This window comes from Haliotis asinina, chromosome 2 (assembly GCF_037392515.1).
Source record: "Haliotis asinina isolate JCU_RB_2024 chromosome 2, JCU_Hal_asi_v2, whole genome shotgun sequence".
NCBI lineage: Eukaryota > Metazoa > Mollusca > Gastropoda > Lepetellida > Haliotidae > Haliotis > Haliotis asinina.
Window position 1 is genome coordinate 24,218,843 of NC_090281.1, and position 21,081 is coordinate 24,239,923.

The window sequence follows — 21,081 nt, forward strand, 5'->3', positions numbered from 1 at the left end:
ATGCCTGTTATGACGAATTGGATATTTTACGTGCGATTTCAAAATTAATGTCTTTCGCACACGCCTGTTAGGACAGCAGACAGATATTCTATTATCATAAAAAGTAATTCATTTATAGACTCAGACGTGTTTATTAAATACTGCACAATTACGCCAGAACATATTATTTTGTTACCTGGATTTGATATAAATCAAACAAAAGTAAACTCGGCAAATAGGTCTTACTAACAAAAAGTAAAACCGGGAAATAGGTCTTATTTACGGAAAGTAAAACCTCGGAGGAAACAAAAACCCCAAATGCGGTTATTCCGGGAAAGAAGCCATGTCTAGCATATAGTTTATATGATACCTGCAGATACAGGGGGCGTCAAAATGCCAGATTGCCTGATATTATGACGAATTGGATATTTTACGTGCGATTTCAAAATTAATGTCTTTCGCACACGTCTGTTAGATATTCTATTATCATAAAAAGTAATTAATTAATAGACTCAGACGTGTTTATTCAATACTGCAGGTCATATGACCCTAGGTACAATTACGCCAGAACATATTATTTTGTTACGTGGATTTGATATAAATAAACAAAACTAATAATTAAGAACGTTTAAGCATGCATTAAATACATGCTTCAGATATACTGAAATAATCTCATTGTGGACTTTGTGTCTATATGACAAGTTGTTTACAAGTTTTGACTGGACCCTTTAATCAGAATCCGATGTATTGTTACCGCGGATAACCCAAGCTGCTTGACTCTAGACAGATACAGCCAACACAAAAGTAACAATAACATTTTACACAAGCCATTCCATAGGAAATATGAGAGACCAAATTTTACATTAAAAAAATTAAAAATGTAAATAGCCTAAATCCTATTATAGGGATATATATATAAATATGGCATCACCCATCTTCGTAAACATTGTGGCGTAAGTTTTAACGTGTTTATTAATTTGTTGATAATGTTGAGTTTTTTGCTATTTATACGAGCAAAATTTTGGATTATAATTAGAAAACCAAATTAAAGGACCTAGTTAGAAAAAAGCTGGTTATTGAAGTAACTATTTTAATGACGTAATTACACAAGAAACGTCAAAGGCTGTTTTGTTTATATTTCAGTGAGTATTATAATTCACAGCCACGTCGTAATTGGTCCAACAGAGCTGCAACATGTTCACAACAGTAATAGGTAACTTACTAGCTACAACAGAGCTGTAATATGTTCACAACAGTAATAGGTAACTTACTAGCCTCAACAGAGGCTACTCCATTCAGTTGAATCAAACAGCCGATTTCTGTTCGTTTATTGTTTATTGTTTGCAAATTGTCCAGTTATTTGACGACAGTCTGGAAATGGTCGAATTTGTACCCGACAATCCAGCGATGAACATCTGTGCAATGGGGATACGATTTACGAACCATTTAGTCGCTTCTTTCGACAAGCATGGGTTCCTGTAGATCGGTTCTCTTCCAGAAAGCATCCCAACTACCAAGAGCATTTGACACTCGTTTCATATCTAGTTTTGAGTGCATACATGCATCCATGTATGTATGTATGTATGTATGCATGTATGTATGTATGTATGTATGTATGTGTGTGTGTGTGTGTGTGTGTGTGTGTGCGTGCGCGCGTGTATGTATATGTCATTCTCCCCTTGCCTTGGTCCTTAAATTCCTCTTGTTTAGAATTTTCTGTTATGGCATTCCTATCGAATTAGGTAGAAAGGAAGAACAAACCCTGTGACATGTGCGATGTTGTCACCGGATGACATATATCCCAAACCATCATGTCAAAACCCAATACATTATAATTAAACTGTAAACAAATAAACATTTTTAAAAACAACCAATACATGTTGTGTAATACCATCGTCAAAACTGTAAGTCTTCCTTGTAAACCATGTGAATGAATGGGATGGACGATTGAGAGAGTTCGGTTTTATGCCGCTTTTAGGATTTCCAGCAATATGGCTCCGGGGGACACCAGAATGGGCTTCACACATTGCACCCATGTCGCGAATCGAACCCGTGAGTTCAGCTTGACGAGCGAAAGCTTTAATCATCAGGCTACCCCACGTCACCATGGGTGTAATAATAGTTCTAGTCCACAAATCATCGGTTGTTCGAGGTTGGCTCTTTCATGGATCAAGTCATGTTTAGGTTTATTCTTTCTGTTCCAAGTCAATTCGCTGACCAGCGGTTGATGAAAGAAGAGGATTTGTTTCCGGAGACTGACGTGTAACTTTATGGATCCACTGGGAATATGTCAATTAAATAATGTAATAATTGATAGACCTGGATTTGTCTCTTTTCATATTCCCAGAATCTGCAATCCAGTAAAGACAGAACTTTATATGATTGCCCCCAGTAATGATTACCTGTTCAAACTGTACGAATCCATTTTTCAATATGGCAGCCATATCCGTCATATTGCTCAACCTGTTCATGTCTATAATTCAGAAATATTTGTTCAAACTACACTTTTAGTTAGTAGTGGGGATACACACTTTTCAGTTTTCGCACTTTTTAAATTGTTTATGATAACTGGATTGTCTGGTCCTGCCTCGATAATTACACCTCCGCCCTATGGCTGGAATACTACTGTGTGCGTATAGTAATCAAGCAGCAGTGTTACGTGATGTCAATTTCTCCATCATTCTGAGGAGACATTTGCATCCTACGTCTTGCTGGGAAGACTCGGTGGAGGTTCCTTCTTGGGGAGCGATTTGGGGAAAATTTGCATCATTCTTTTAGGGAGCAATTCCGGCATCTTTCTTGGGAAACAAACTGGGGGAACATTTGCACCATCCTTTTGGGGAACATTCAGGATAACAATTGTAGCATCCTTCTTTTGGTTCACTTGCAGCATAATGTTTGTGGAACATTTGCATCATCCTTCTTGAGGAATATTCTGGATACTTTTTAGCATTTTTAGATACATTTTTAATACCACGAACCGTAAGAAATTCAAGTACGCGCATGTACATTTGTTAACAAAATGGCTCTCGTGGGTCCAGTGGAGCGTTTTCCTGGCCATCTTGCGAGTCTGCATTGGAGATTTTATGTGCGTTTCCCAGTGCGATGTAACTATAAATAGGTGCCTTTCATCTTAAACACTCACATTTCACATTTTTAGGGATATGATATTCTAACGTGTGAAATGCATTTTGAAATATTTTTTGTGCATTTATTTTTAAGACTTATAAGAGCTGAAAGAAATGTTATATTAATTGCCCTTACATGATATTCAACAAATCAACATTACTATTAATACAAGACACTTGTTACGGCTGCGCAGCGTCTTTATTGTTTACACATGACGTTTCAGTTTTGTAATTCAGATGGTGTCTTGTATTACCCTACCAACTTCTAAATGATTATCAAACATCTGATTGTCGTAAGAGGCGACTAACGGGATCGGGTAGTCAGGCTGGCTGACTTGGTTGATACATGTCATCGGTTCCCAGTCGCTCACATCGATGCTCATGTTGTTGATCACTGGATTGTCTGGTCCAGACTCGATTATTTACAGACTGCCTCCATATAGCTGGGATATTGCTGAGTGCGGCGTGAAAATAAACTCACTTACTCAAATATCTGAACATAATTCTTATTATTGTTTCAAAGCATGAATCTGTTTAAATAGTATCTTTTTTCCAGGGCTTCTGCTATGTTTGACATTATTGTCATTGGAATTAATAGAGTTATCGTTCCTGGTTGAAGTAGTTGTGATGTTCACACGCCAATATGAACACGAGTAGCTATTCGGCTGGAACCTACAGAACACGAGATGATCAGGAATGAATTCAGTAGAGTTGATCTAGTAAAGGAGAGATGACGAAACTAAAGAATGTTAAGTGGCTGCATGAGAACTAAGAAATCGTAAGCAGTATGATTCTATTTTCCTCCAAGTTTCTTACACCCCAATATACTGTTCTTTGAAACAATAGTGTGACTTGTTTTCATAATCATATTGTGTACATGTTTGACCTTAAACTCGTCACTATGTGGATGCGGCGTCAAATTAAACCTCACTCACTTTAAAAAGTTTCTTTTACTGATTTATTGACTGTTCAATACAGGGTCCCTAATGTACGGTAAATTCCAGTACCAAAATCGTATGCTTTTTTTTATATACAACCAAATAGTCACATACTAATCATACTCGACATGTACACAGCAATCTTAAACGAAACAATTCAAAACAGAAAACAAGATTTTTTCTTAAGGTACATACAACGTAAAACACGCTAGGTTGCCAACTTGACAACCTTGCCAACTTGTCAAATTGGTTTACACCTACATAACGGTTAAGTGGTAAATGCATCACACACATATATACACACAGGCACAGAGACAGACAGACACACACACACACACATATATATATATATATATATATGGATCTATCTATCTATCTATCTATCGCTCTCTCTCTCTATGTATATATATGTGTATGTGTGTGTGTCTGTCTGTCTCTGTGTCGCATATATATATATATATATACACACACACACACACACATACATACATACATACACACACACACGTACGTACGTACATACATACATACATACATACACACACACACGTACATACATACATACATACATACATACATACATACATACATACATACATACATACATACATACATACATACATACATACTCAGTCTGTAAATGTCAGTAATGATAATGACTAGCCACTGCGTAATGTCAAAGAACTGTAACGTGTGTTCATTTTTACTGTTAATGACTATCTCGTCAGGCCAAATAAAGGGTAGTTGCCTAATGTCAAGGAACTGTTATGTGTGTTCATTTGTACTCAGTCTGTAAATGTCAGTAATGTCAGAAGAAATAATGACTAACCACTGCGTAATGTCAAAGAACTGTAACGTGTGTTCATTTTTACTGTTAATGTCTCTCATGTCAGGCCAAATAATCTACTAGCCTCTGCTTAATGTCAAAGAACTGTAACGTGCGTTCATTTTCACTGTAAATGTCAGAACAGATAATAATTAGCTACTGCTTAATCTCAAAGATCTTCACAGTAATCAGCAACAGTTGTACGTTGGTTACACGCTAACGCCATGAACGAATTATGAAGTAAGGCTTCTTGTATTCTTGTTAAAATTCTGCTGTGCCAACAACGTTCCTGCTCCTAAAATGAAACAAATAATACAAGAAAATGTGCAATATACATTTTTTTACATCAGAAATGTAAAGCATGTCTTAATTAATTTGATATGCTCAATATCCTGATCAAGGAAATATAATTACAGGAAGTTATATTACAAATAGTCTCTGATATGCTTCATATTAATGAGTGAATGAGTGTGTCAGTAAGTAAACTAGCTATGGCAGCGGTCACTGAATGGTGGAGTCTGAACCAGACTATCCAGTGATCAACAGCATGGACATCGGTCTGCCACTTGAGATACGACATGGGTCAACCGAGTCATCGATCCTGACCACCCAATCCCGTAAGTCGCATCTTACGACAAGTATGGTTTACATTAGATCAGTTCTAACCCGGATCTTAAGGGGTCTGCTAATTATTGACGATAATCATTTTGGAAGGAAGACTAAGGTAAGTGACACCTTTTTTGCATGTTTTTGACATTTTGTCTCTCCAGTTCTTTAGCTTCTTCCTCCTGTCTGGCTCTCCTTTCTTTCATTTTTTTATAGCACACAAAAATAGCCATGCAGCAGAAGCACAACGCTCCAAGACCCATGAAGACGGCGACGATATATCTGTCATGAAAACGAATCATTCTTAGTTGAAGCAGCAATAACATCATATCTTTTGTGAGTTACTTTACTTGTACGCCGCACAGTCAATTCCCAGGCATATGGCGATGGTCTGGTGATAATCGAATCTGGACCAGACAATCCGACGGTGATCAACAGCATGAGCATCTATTTACAATGGGATACGGTGACATGTCTCCACCAAGTCATCGTGCCTGACCACCCGATCCCGTCAGTCGCTTCTTACGACAAGCATGGGTTGTAAAGATCACTTCTAAGCTGAGATTGTGAACGACTGTATACTCTTAGGGGCCTGAAATATTGTAAAAATATTGTCCTCCTGTTGGGGGTACGTAAATCCAAAATCATTCAAGGTAAAGTAAGCTACAGAATATTTTAAAATTGCTGGAGTGTTGTTAAAGGCGGTGGGAAGTCATACTCACACATTCAATCACTAAACTATATCCATTATGGTGTGGAGTTGAGAAAACTACACAGGCAGCGGCCCCGTCATGTGAATGAGTGTAGAAAGATTGTGACGGCAGAACGTAATACAGATCAACAACGTCATATGTCACTGGGGGCGGTGTATAGTATTCCCAGAAATTATTGAGAATCATGTTGCGTCATGTAACTCATCACGTGTATTAACTTCTGGCGTTTTACTTACATAAACATGTTAAAACATCATCCTTTTACAGTCTCAGTCTTGTTTTAGTACTTTGTTAGACCTCCTCGCTCAGCAATGCATGCCTGACTACGCCTAGGCACACTACCCATCAAAGTTTGTAGGTAATCGTGTGACAGGGTATCCCAATATTGGACCACCTCGGCCTTCATATCTTCAATATTTCTCAGTCCCTTTTGGTTTATTCTGTCCTTCATGACTCCCCACACATTCTCAATTGGGTTTAGGTCTGGCCTGTAACTGGGCCAGTCTAAAACTTGAACATTTTCGCCCGACAACCACTGTTTTGTGTAGCGCGCAGTGTGTTTTGGGTCATTATCATGCTGGAAAATCCAATCATCTTCATACAATGTTTGTGCTGTCGGAAGAAGGTGACCATTTAGAATGTCAACGTATCTTTCTTTCGTCAAGTTTCCCGTGAAAACACACAATGGCGTCACTCCGCGACCCGATATCCAACCCCACATGTGAAACTTCGGGCTATGTTTTGGTCGCTGGTAGATAGGTTTGATAGTATCTTTGGTCCAAATTTTCACACAATTGGGGAAAAGCCAAACAGAACTTTCATCCGAAAAGAAAACATCATCCCAATCTTGATTTTCATGAGCCCGACACCAGTTTAAACGTTTTTCCTTTTGTGCATCTTTCATCAACGGCGAGGGAATTCCACGTTTTTTCACCCAATTAAGTCTCTGTAATTCCTGCCTAACTGTTTCATTGCATACCTGAGGACTTCCTCTGCTAATCATTTCATTTCTGATGTTCTCAACACTTTTCAATTTGCCGCTACTCACAATCTGCCCAAGTCTTCGGCGATCCACAACACTGAATTTCCTAGGTCGACCTCCCCCTGCTTTGTGCTCTATCCCGGTTCCTGTTTGAATATTCTTCAAAGTTCTGTATACTGTAGACAGAGGAATACCATGTCTACAAGCTAACACTTTAGCATCAGGCTCACCCCTTTCAAAATCATCTAGAATGAGCTTTCTTTTCTCTCTTGCTGTAAATTCTGCCATGTCAACACAGGAAGCCGTCTGCTCAGACATGGGAGATAACTCTTGACGTAATGAACTGCCTTCTAAGCCTTCAAGAGTTGTCTCCCTTATTTAGTATGCTTAGTGCATAGTGAAAGCCCTTTTTCCAATCTTAGCATCGTTAGAAAAAAACAAAGATTTTCTCAATAATTTCTGGGAACACTGTATGTATGAATGTATCGAGATTGTGACGTAATACGTAATTATACAGATCAACAACGTCAACGTCAAATTTCCCAGGGGGCGGTGGGTTAGCCTTGTGGTTAAAGCGTTCGCTCGAAAGCCGAAGACCCGAGTTTGATTACTATCATAGGTACAAGTGTAAAGTCAATTTTTGGTGTCCTAAGCCGGAATATTAATATATTGCTGGAATAATTCTACAGTAACTCACATTTCCCACTATCATTTTTCAAGATAGTGGTCATGACAACTATCAATAATAAAAAGTGAGTAGAAGAGGTACTGTTTAATAGTCAAACTGATATTCAAAATGGTGAACACTGTCTTTATCACCTGCTTTTATTTAATGATTACTTTCCTCATGCCCAACCTCTATTTCTGATCGTTACACTAGTGCTCCCGTGAAGGTCCGGGTTAGAATATTGGTACTCAGTAACCCATGCCTGTCGTAAGAGGCGACTAGCGGGATCGCGCGTCAGACTCGATGAGCTGGTGGATACATGTCATCGGTTCCCAACTGCACAGATCGATCGCTGGATTGTCTGGTGCAGACACGATTATTTACAGTCTCCTGCGTGCGGCGTAACACTAGATTCATTCGCTCACTACATTAGTGACACAAGTCAACGACATGGATTTCAACCATAATCATCACATATTACATTTAACACTGATACAGTAAACTTACATCCAAGTGTCCTCATCTCCGCCATCCCCAATACCCGAGCTGTAATAGGTGCGGTAGGATCTGGACCTGTAGAACCTGCCCCCTCTCGCTGCAAGAACAGTTGGAAGTCCAAAGACATGAAAAGTGTTTTTTTTCCAAATATTAATGCAGAAAATATATTTTATCTATCTATCTATCTATCTATCTATCTATCTATCTATCTATCTATCTATCTATCTATCTATCTATCTATCTATCTACATCTATCTATCTATCTATCTATCTATCTATCTATCTATCTATATATATATATATATATATATATATATATATATATATATATATATATATATATATATATATATATATATATATATATATATATATATATATATATATTCGGTAAGTTATAGAAAACACACACGGGCACGGGCACGGGCACGGGCACGTGCACGCACACAAACACGCACACAAGCCAGGGGTGGATATAGCGTTTTGAGAAGGCAGGTGGGGGGGGGGGGGGTGTGGGGTTTGTGTTGCACACTATTAAGAAAGGGGGGTTGGGGTTGGTGGGTTAACCCGATCGCGAGTTTCAATGGTCATTAAAATTTCAGACAAAAGAGGGGATGCGCAACACCCGCTCCTCTACCACCACCACCGACACTCCCCCACCCCCACCCCCACCCCCACCCATGGCAAGATACTCTCAGAATTATTGCCATTCAACTGCTGGAAATGTATTTCTTGCGTTGACTCCACACAATAGATCCGAAATCATTGTTCAAGTCACATCTGTATCATCATTCCATCGCGGTCAGTTTTTCTCAGGTATGTAAACACTGCGTTCACCCATTACCCGTTGATATTTTGACCGCTTTACGTTCGTTGTAGGTCAATTCGGGTCATCCCTGGGTCAAACGAGAGGACAGTCAGCGAGTACACGAACAAATGAACGGTCAGATTACACTGTCAACATTTCGTGAGCAATATGTACTCCATAGTATGGATCTATTCGTCTAAAGAGCGACTGCCAGCAAGTGTTGATTGAAAACCTTTTAAACCTGTTTCGTGCAACATACGCCATAGCTACTATGAGTAATTTCGTGTGAAGTTTGATGTGCGGATTAAAGTACATGTGACATCCACTGATTCACTGACAATAAATAGATAAGACAAACAACGTATTCGAGTCAATCCCACCCACTGTCATACGCAGCCGTTCGGCGGGATATTTTCAAATGTTTGTCCAACCACTGGTGTTAATAGAATCGTGAGTCAGCTCAAACAAGTCGATAATCGGGTGACGAGAACCTGGCTGGTGACAATGCATTATGCATGTTATGTTTGAATACGAGGATTTGGTTAGGACTGTAGATCTGAGCTAGAGAAAAAGTAGGTCGGGGCTCTTTCCTCGTGGGTTCGCGTATCCACAAAAAAGTGGTTCACCTGGATTAGATACTGTCAAATTACCATCTAATGTGTCGGAATACATCGTCAAATGTCAAATATCAAAATGGATGCATCCAACCACGGAGATATATATGCATCCACCCATCTATCCATCCATCCATGCATACATAAGCACACACACGCATGCGCAAGCACGCCCGCACACATACATACATACATCTTGTCTTCTGTTTTGTATTGTTTCGTATCAAATTCTTCAAAGGCATTTAGAAGTTGGTGAGGTAATACAAAACACTATTATGGATGACAACTTCTTTAATTCTTTTAACACGACGTTTCAAGGCTAATTCTTGCCCCTTCGTCAGGTGGATGACAACTTCTTTAATTCTTTTATCACGACGTTTCAAGGATCATCCACCTGACGAAGGGGCAAGAATTATCCTTGAAAGGTCGTGTTAAAAGAATTAAAGAAGTTGTCATCCATAATAGTGTCTTGTATTTGTTTCGTATCGTATAAGATTTCTGTGTACATGTGGAGTATGATCAGTATGTGACTATTTGGTTGTATATAAAAAGGATACGATTTTGGTACTGGAATCTACATTATATTAAACTTTTTAAAGTGGGTGAGGTTTAATTTGACGCCGCATCCACATAGCGACAAGTTTAAGGTCAAACATGTACACAATATGATTATGAACAAAAGTCACACTATTGTTTCAAAGAACAATATATTGGGGCTTAAGAAACTTGGAGGAAAATAGAATCATACTGTTTATGATTTCTTAGTTCTCATGCAGCCACTTAACATTCTTTAGTTTCGTCATCTCTCCTTTACTCGATCAACTCTACTCAATTCATTCCTGATCATCTCGTGTTCTGTAGGTTCCAGCCGAATAGCTACTCGTGTTCATATTGGCGTATGAACATCACAACTACTTCAACCAGGAACGATAACTCTATTTATTCCAGTGACAGAAGCTCTGGAAAAAAGAAACTTTTTAAAAAGATTAATGTTTTGAAACAATAATAATAATGTTCAGATATTTGAGTGTGTGAGTGAGTTTATTTTTATGCCGCGCTCAGGAATATCCCAGCTATATGACATCAGTCTGTAAATAATCAAGTCTAATCGAGTCGAAATACATACATTTCATCGGGCTTGAATGCTAACGTACAGTACATAAGCAACGTTATTTCAGAGGAGGTTTCAGTTATCTAATTGTTTTTGAATATTCTGCTTTCAAGGAGTAACAATACTTTTTCTTGTGTAAAGACATCATTTTTTATGTTGGCTTAACTCCGACATACAGAGAACTGAACCCACAATGAAAAAGCCAGAGGTCACTGCATTTATATCAAATATCGATAAGAATAGACTTCCGTGACGTCCCAGAACGTTCTTAATGTGACTTAAAATAATGTTGAAATATAGTGACGAGAACAGTGTACACTTTATTGGCTATAGCAGGTGGGTTACATAACAAAACAGGTGGTTATAATTAAACAGGCCAGGGGTTCGCTTTTACAGGAAATTTCTGCGATAAGAAGAGTTGGTACATAATCTGATAGAAAGATCCAATTTTGCTAAACCTTTGACAATTACTGAATTTATTTTCTATAAACCACTTCTTTATGTTAAATAGTTAAAGGAGAATACTAACGCAAAAACGAATGCCCAAGGGTAAAGGGACTCCAAGCGTGTCCTTAAGTGATTAATTGTTGAACAAAGAGTTTGTAAAATGCCAATAAACACCCAAAAAGTACTCGTATTTTCGCCTGCCCACTACATGTAAAAATACTTTTGCCTTAAAGATTGAAGTACATGTCTCCGATGACTTTAACGTTCACCTACTTCCATGATTTCAAGTTCAGGAGTGTAAATCTGTGAGGGGGAATTGGCTATTGGTTACTGACCAATATTAGATCACCGATATGTACCTGAAGCCGCGGTAATACTTCTTAGACAAATTACCTTTGTTTTGATTTTGGCAATCCCAATAGAATTCCGATTCAGATACATATTGGCAATATTTATATCATGTCTAAATGTTTTAACCCAAAGTTTTCAAAGATGTTATCTATGAGGAAGTCTAGCATTTTGTATATCTTTTTCTTAGTAAATTCACATTTGCTTTCATTTTGGATATGAAGCGTCCGGAACCGTTGGAGATAGATCTGCTTTTGTTCAGTACTATCACTGACAATTGCCACATGGATCAAGAAATGAAGTGTTTTCTTAAATTTGTTTCCTTTAAAGGGTCCGCAAAATAATGACTCAACAAGAATTTCCCCCTAAATATACAGTGGAAGCTGGCTAAATCGGCACTCATTGGAACTAAAGAAACAAACCGGTGTAGGCAAAGTGCTGGATTGTAGAACTGATGGTAAATGTACAAGCCCTGAATGGGGTTGAGATTTTATGCCGGTGTTGACAACTTGCCGGATTGGAAAGATGTCGGATTTGACAGCTTCCACTGTATAGATTTCTGTGTAGCATAACGTAGTCTGTCGTACAGTTCCTGCAACACATTGTTTTCCCAACTGCCAAACCCCCTTCCCTGCATTGCGCAAGCTCTATATGAAGCAAGACTAGATTTCGCAGGTTCAGGAATTCTGAATTTCACATCTCACTGGAGCTCCTCTTCAATCTAAATGGCTTAATTGGATACCATCAACATTATATGTATTGAGAAACTAAACGTCAATCTCTTACCCTGTCTCTAACTCGTGTACGTTGGCCTCCAATGACTGTGAACGCCTCCCAGCAAGCGGTATTTCTGACTAAGCCTACCCATGTTGCCTGACAAACAAGTCATAGTACAGATTACTCTATCGAAATCACATGAAACGTCCTACCTGTAGACACGAGCTGGATGAGTGAGGAATCTATTAGGAAGCTGAGCTGTAGTCAATGTTTCATACTGGAGCGTCTGTGACAACGTCCGGAGATGTGTACTATACTGCTACTATCGATTGAATACTTGGCAACCAATTGCGCAACCGGGTGTTTTGGTGAGCAACGCATGGATTATCTAGCATATTCACGACGATATCCTTGTTGACAAACCGTGTTTTGCCTTCAAGTACATTTAGCAATGCCGCATATCTAATCAATCATGTGAACATGCAGTGCGTAGTAGACGCTTATTCGACAATATTTTGGTCTATATTAAATATCTATGCTACCGGTGTTTGCCGAACTAGCCTCAATGACATGTTTCGGTACAGGATCTTCGTTATGATGTTCGGTCGGTAGAGGGCGCGAGAGCTTAATTAGGGTCTGACAGCACTAATAACAGAAATGCATTATTGATTTTTAGAGCAGCTGACCTACAAATGATTTCATTGTTCATCATTAAGTGATGTACATTCAATGTATGTGGAAATAAACACACCTGGACTCAGAGAAACACTCTCCCCATCATGATTGTGTTTTAAGATTTCTGTATGAATAAGGAACAACGTGAATTGCACTACTTGAGAAAAACCAACAAATATTTATTCAAAACTTTTCGTAAACCATCATACAGTGGCGTCAATTTTTAAAAATATGTGATGGTATGTATAATGATTTCACCGTGAACATCGATTCCCTGAACAACAATCGTAAAGTATATTGAATTGTTTTCTGTTTGGCTTTACAATATATACTCACAGCAAACACACCACTACCTTCTTTATCATGGTGTGATACAATAAAACAAGATATAATATATTTTGTATTTCTTTTGTTAGTTGACAGGAAGTGTATCCAGGCCGACACAACCAGTGGACGGATGAAGAGAGTGACCAGACACACGGGGTGATAAAACATGAGACGTCATTTCTTACAACGCCATGGTTCTTTAAACGTTTGCCAATTTTTATAAATAACATCATTATCAATATTGGCGCCAGCTATCAATTTCCTCTGTACAAAATCACATGTCTACCTTTTGACCATTCACAATCCAAGAGGGGTGGATTTGCATCACTGAGGTACTAGTCGCTCTGGGTAATATACCCCCAATGTACACATCCTCGATTTTTAGGAAAGGCATATGGTAGAAGGCGTTTAACATCGACAACGCCACTTCACGCGTCATGATGTAAGCATATCCAATCAAATATGGCGGGTAGAAAACAAACGGGTACTCTTTGGATGACACAGCGTGTTTTCCAGATCGATGGGACAGTGCATGTGGAAGCTTGTCGCCGAGAATAAAACGTCCCTTCATGCTGGAAACTCGCTCCATCATCAACGGCAAATTCACAAAAACATCGTTATCCGACCTCAGTACATAATTCACACTTGAACAGGCTTCCTTCTGTATTTGCACGGGTGATTAAGGAATACTTTGTGTCAAAACGTACCTGGTTATCCAATAAACAGGTTACATTAAGAAACATGTCGACCAGTGATTATTGTGTGTAGAATAAAGCACGACTTACAGGTCATGGGTGCCAAACTACGACCCGAGACCGGAGGGGTCTTACTGTCCTCACGTTGGTCAAGGGCTTACTTTACCAACCATACCCGAGGAATGTGACAGTGACTGTGGAGATTTACTGGCCCGACTGGACTGTTACTAGCCACGGACCACACTGATGTTGATTGTAATATATAGTTAAGTAAAAGTAAAGGAGTTTTTACTTACTAAAAGTAAACTCGGCAAATAGGTCTTACAAAAATAAACACAGGAAATAGGTCTTACTTACAAAAAGTAAAACCGGGAAATAGGTCTTATTTACGGAAAGTAAAACCTAGAAGCAAACAAAAACCCCAAATGCGGTTATTCCAGGATAAGAAGCCATGTCTAAAATATAGTTTATCTGATACCTGCAGATACAGGTGCCGTCAAAATGCCAGATTGCCTGATATTTTACGTGCGATTTCAAAATTAATGTCTTTGGCACACGCCTGTTAGGACAGGCAGACAGATATTCTATTATCATAAAAAGTAAATTGCATTTATAGACTCAGACGTGTTTATTCAATACTGCAGGTCATATGACCCTAGGTACAATTACGCCAGAACATATTATTTTGTTACGTGGATTTGATATAAATAAACAAAACTAATAATTAAGAACGTTTAAGCATGCATTAAATACATGCTTCAGATATACTGAAAAAATCTCATTGTGGACTTTGTTGCATGTACAACACTGTATATGTTGTGTAAATGTTGTTTTATTTTTAGCACTTCCAAAAAATAACAAAAACATTTTACACAAGCCGTTCCATAGGAAACATGAGAGACCAATATTTACATTTAAAAAATGTAAATACATGTTTCAGATATACTGAAATAAACTCATTGTGGACTTTGTATCTATATGACAAGTTGCTTACAAGTTTTCACTTGACTATAGACAATAAAGACAATTAGTTTTGTCTCATCTTGTGTTACAAGTACAACACTTCCAAAAAATAACCAAAATAGCAAAATTGTGGATTATAATTAGAAAACCAAATTAAAGGGCCTAGTTAGAAAAAAGCAGGTTATTGAAGTAACTGTTTTAATGAAGTAATAAAAAAAGAAACGTGAAAGGCTGTTTTGTTATATTTCAGTGAGTATTATAATTCACAGCCACGTCGTAATTGGTCCAACAGAGCTGCAACATGTTCACAACAGTAAGAGGTAACTTACTAGCTACAACAGAGGCTACTCCATTCAGTTGAATCAAACAGCCGATTTCTGTTTGTTTGTTTATTGTTTACCGCTGACCTTGCAAATTGTCCAGTTATATGACGACAGTCTGGAAATGGTCGAATTTGTACCCGACAATCCAGCGATGAACATCTGTGCAATGGGGATACGATTTACGAACCATTTAATCGCTTCTTTCGACAAGCATGGGTTCCTGTAGATCGGTTCTCTTCCAGAAAGCATCCCAACTACCAAGAGCATTTGACACTCGTTTCATAACTAGTTTTGAGTACATATATATATTCTCCTTGCCTTGGCCCTTAAATTCCTCTTGTTTAGAATTTTCTGTCGTGGTATTCCTACCGAATTAGGTAAGCGACGCAAAATTCCCCCAAAAGAAAGAATAAACCCTGTGACATGTGCGGTGTTGTCCTTCATAACGCGTCATCCCAAATCAAAACCCAATACATTATAATTAAACTGTAAACAAATAAACATTTTTTAAAAACAACCAATACATGTTGTGTAATACCATCGTCAAAACTGCAAGTCTTCCTTGTAAACCATGTGAATGAATGGGATGGGCGATTGAGAGAGTTCGGTTTTATGCCGCTTTTAGGATTTCCAGCAATATGGCTCCAGGGGACAACAGAATGGGCTTCACACATTGCACCCATGTCGCGAATCGAACCCGTGAGTTCAGCTTGACGAGCGAACGCTTTAATCATTAGGCTACCATGGGTGTAATAATAGTTCTATTCTACAAACCAACGTTTGTTCGAGGTTGGCATTACCATGGATCAAGTCATGTTTAGGTTTATTCTTTCTGCTCAAAGTCACTTCGTTGACCACCGGTTGATGAAAGAACAGTCTTTGTTTCCGGAGACTGACATGTAACTTTATGGATCCACCGGGAATATGTCATTTCAATACTTTTTGAAAATAATGTAATAATTGATAGACCTGGTTTTGTCTCTTTTCCTATTTCCAGAATTTGCAATCCAGTAAAGATAGAACTTTACGTGATTGCCCTCAATAATGATTACCTGTTCAAACTGAACGAATCCATTTTTCAGTATGGTAGCGATATCAGCCATATTGCTGAACCTATTCATGTCTATAATTCAGAAACATTCGTTCATACTACACTTTCAGTTAGTAGTGGGGATACGCACTTTTCAGTTTTCGCACTCCTCCCCTCAATGGCTGGAATACTACTGTGTGCGTACAATAACCAAGCAACACTGTTTTTAATTGTGACTTTTCCGTGATGTCAATATTAATTCCATATGGATATTTGTCTGAAAATGGGGAAGGGGAGTATTTGCACCATCCTTCTTGGGGAACATTCTGAGGAGACACTTGCATCATCTTTCCTGTTCGGGAAAGCTCAGTGGAGGTTCCTTCTTGGGAAACACTCATATCTTCAGTCTTGATTCAGTCCTTGCACGCCTAGTTAGTCCTTCCAAAACTTTGTTTAGCTCTGTATACCCTGCATGGGTAAGTGAGTGAGTTTAGTTTTAGGCTGCGTTTGCAGCTTTCCAGCAATATTGCGGCAGTGGACACCAGAAATGGATCTTTGGTGTGACGAGCGAAGTCTTTTACCACAATGCTCGAAAGCCTAAACGATAAGGGAAACAGGCTACTAACTGTTACGAGGCGGGAATGCAAAGAAAGGGACTGGCAGGATGGCCTCTTCTCAATTTAAATGAACAAGAACAACGGTTAGTACGTACTCTAACATGAAGACCACATGACGGTGAAGCACGCACACAGTAAGTGACTGAAACACAAAACAGCAAAACAAAGCAAACCCCAAAACAACAACTCGACGCAACACACACAAACAAACACACACACAAACAAACACACACACACACACACACACACACACACACACACACACACACACAAAAAAAAAAAACAACAAAAAAAACAAAGCAACCCCACCCCACAAAAAAACCCAAAATACAAAATAAATAAATAATAATAAAAAATAACAATAAAAAATAAAAACATAAAAAACAAGCAAAAACAAACTATACTCAAAATACAGTTGATGTCATCAATCAGTTCATATTTGTTTATTTTACACAATAAAATTGTTTATATTTGTAAATACCGTTTAGGATACTTTAAATAATGCACTTTACTACTGAATATGTGAATACAAACATATTACATCTACCAGTTTCTCCATGGATAGCCCTACTAGAAGCAAATGTAGCAAGATTTAAAAAACGTTTTGAAAATAAAATTTGTACCTTTTCTATACAATGAAAATTAGTCATGCACCCAATCTAAGATATATTGAAAGAACAGAAACGTTTTACAATCAAAGATGGTACAAATATTTCGGAAAGAAATAGAAGAACTAATTATGAATAAAATAATTTGTAAAAAGAGTAGGTTGCCTTATATTCTTGTGCTGCCAAACGTTTACACGCTGTTTAGTCTTGAGGAAAATATCAAACAAACCAAGGTCTTTATAATATGGATCACATTTAAGTTTTACATTTGCATAGTACCATGTTTCTCCTTGTTTTAAAACACCGCCATTTGTAAAACCAATAACATGTGGGGTTTTATTCTAAATTATCACTTAAACTCCGTCTCATGCAAAATTCATAGAAAATATTTAATTGTGCAGCAGACCAATGACTGTATAAGAAAACTTACCACTTTTGCAATTTCCATTTTTTACACGGGGTCTAACAGATGAATACGCATTAAGCAGAATTTTTGATTGATTTGATTTTGACAATATATATATAAGTTTTGAACCATCTACACAATTGGAAGTCTTTCTAAAATCAACAAAGGCCACAAAATCGTCCCATTGGTCTTGAGAGATATTTAGAGCAGAGAGTTTGCAGAGTAAATACAGTGTCCTGTATGGAATAACTGAGTCTGAAGCCAGCTGGAGCTTCTGTTGTTACATCATTCAGGCCAGTCCATGCATGATGACGTTTATCTACGATGGATGGGAATATTTTTTCCTGATACATTTAGAAGAGATATGTTCCTATGATTACACGATGCCATTTAGAAAGTGATCAAATGCAACATTTGTCATATTAGGGATTTCACTCTCTTAGTAAAGTACAAATTCCAGCACGTTTTTGGTTGAGTCTCATCTGGGATTGGAACCCGCACCCTGAGAGTCAGGCACCTAATGGCCACCACACAAAGTCAGCCGCCTAGCCCCAGACTTCCAGTTTCTTCTATTTCTTTCCAAAATGCTTAAAGTGGAAGTGAAAGAGCTGAGCGTCACTAAAAACATGGCAGATACGTGATGGCCCTTTTGTCTAATATGTCTATTCTATCTGTATTTTTCTCTGCCATCGTAAAGAATTTTCCGGTTGAAGATATAGGAATCCGGGGAAGACATCTTCCGTAGCAGTCACCAACAATTAGTGATCATACATTCTTCTACAATATTTTGTTAAATGTCGCTTACCACAAACAACCGGTCCACCGGTGTGGCTGGCGTTTGAAAGCGTTTGACAAGTTAAACAGAAGATGTGAAAGACGACATCAAGCAGAGAAACAGAAAAGAAATTACTGAAGAAGTTAAATCAAGCGGATACAAATTTCTGGCGACTTGTCGGCAAAATAGGAATTTCTAACGACATCCTGCTTGATGACGGTACAGTTGTTAACGACGTTCAATCCGTCTTGGATCACTGCAAACACGACTTGGAAGGTCTGAACGACGCGTGTGGAAGCCGTGCACAGAGCTAGAAAAATAGCAAAGCAGTGGGCGTAGACTATCTACCAGCGGACGTACCGAAAAATGAAAACTGTGTTCATATTCTGTTGCGTAGTTCACATATGTTCATTTTCAGATGTTGTAATCATGTAATATGTTATGTTGAATCTTACATATATTTAGGGCTTTGGTTTCAGTAACATCTGAATATGAAGCATGCTTTGAGAGAACTGGCAAAAAGTGCAAGCATTGCTTGTTGCGAAGTGCAGGCTGTGTGGTGACATGGCAGGAAACTGTACGAACTGACCGTTGGGCCCATCATATTGTACAATCCCTAAACCATGGCCGTAAGAGGCGATTAACGGGATCGGGTGGTCAGGCTCTCTGACTTGGTTGACACATGTCATCGGTTCCCAGTTCCGCAGATCGGTGGTCACGTTGTTGGTCACTGGATTGTCTGGTCCAGACTCGATTATTTACATACAGCCGCCATATAGCTGAGATATTGCGTGCGGCGTAAAACTAAACTCACTCGGTCACTCAAATATCTGAACATTAATATTATTGTTTCAAAACATATTGAACTGTTTGAACATTTTTCCAGGGCTTCTGTTCTGTTTGACATTATTGTTGATAATAGAGTTTGAAGTAGTTCTGTATAAAGTAGTTCTGAGGTTTATACGCCAACATGAACTCCCTCCAGGGGGGCACGAGTCGCTATTCGGCTGGAACCTAAAGAACAGGAATGAATTGAGCAAAGTTGATCGAGTAAAGGATAGACAAGGAAACTAAAGAATGTTATATGGCTGCATGAGAACTAAGAAATCGTAAACAGTATGATTCCATTTTCCTCTAAGTTTCTTATGCGGTAATATGTTGTTCTTTGAAACAATAGTGTGACCTTTGTTTATAATCATCTTGTGTACATGTTTGAACTTGAACTCGTCGCTTTGTGGATGCGACGTCAAATTAACCTCACTCACTTTAGGAAGTTTCCTTTACTGATTTATTGACTGTTCAATACAGGAGCCCTAATAAATTCCAGTACCAAAATCGTATGCTTGTTATGGGTGAGTGAGTGAGTTTAGTGTTATGCCACACTCAGCAATATTCCAGCTATATGGTGGCGGTCAGTTACTAATCGAGTCTGGACCAGACATTCCAGTGATCAACAACATGAGCATCGATCTGCGCAGCTGGGAACCGATGACATGGGTCAACCAAGTCAGCGAGCCTGACCACCCGATCCCGTTACTCGCCTCTTACGACAAGCATAGTCGCCCTTTATGGCAAGCATGGGTTGCTGAAGGCCAATTCTATACCGGGATCGTATGCTTTTTATGTACAAACAAATAGTCGCATACTTATCATACAAGGCATGTACACAGAAATTGTATACGAAACAGTACAAAACATTATACAAGATTTTTTAAACTTAAGGTACATCCAACGTGAAACACGTTTGGTTGCTAACGTCTAATTGTTTTTACATGCATTACGTTTAGTTTGTAAATACACCATGTATATACGCATACAGACACGCAAATACACACACACACACACACTGATGAAATAATGACTAGTCAATGCCTATGTCAAAGAACTGTAACGAGTGTTCATTTTTACTGTAACTGACTGTAACGTCTCACCAAATAATGATTAGCCACTGCTTAATGTCAAAGAACTGTATCGTGTGTTCATTTTTACTTTAAATGTCTGTACCGTCAAACCAAATAATCTACTAGCCTCTGCTTAATGTCAAAGATTTATAGGGACGTGTGTTCGTTTTTACTGTAAATGTTAGTAATGTCAGACCAGATACTGATACAAACAATCTACTAGCCTCTGCCTCTATAGAGACATGTGTTCATGTTTACTGTAAATGTCTCTAACGTCAGACCAGATAATAATTAGTCAATGCTTAATGTCAAAGATAAACGAGTGATGAAGTTAAGCTTCTTGTATTCTTGTTAAAATTCTGCTATGCCAACAACGTTC

At 38.4% G+C, this 21,081-nt stretch overlaps 1 protein-coding gene and 1 pseudogene across 1 annotated transcript in view; one reads left to right on the plus strand and one right to left on the minus strand.

Moving 5' to 3' along the window:
• The window catches only part of LOC137273437 (uncharacterized), a 270,044-nt gene that overhangs the window by 89,096 nt on the left and 159,867 nt on the right, over positions 1 to 21,081 (plus strand). The window lies entirely within an intron of this gene.
• Positions 13,559 to 18,068, minus strand: LOC137271666 (beta-1,3-galactosyltransferase 5-like; annotated as a pseudogene).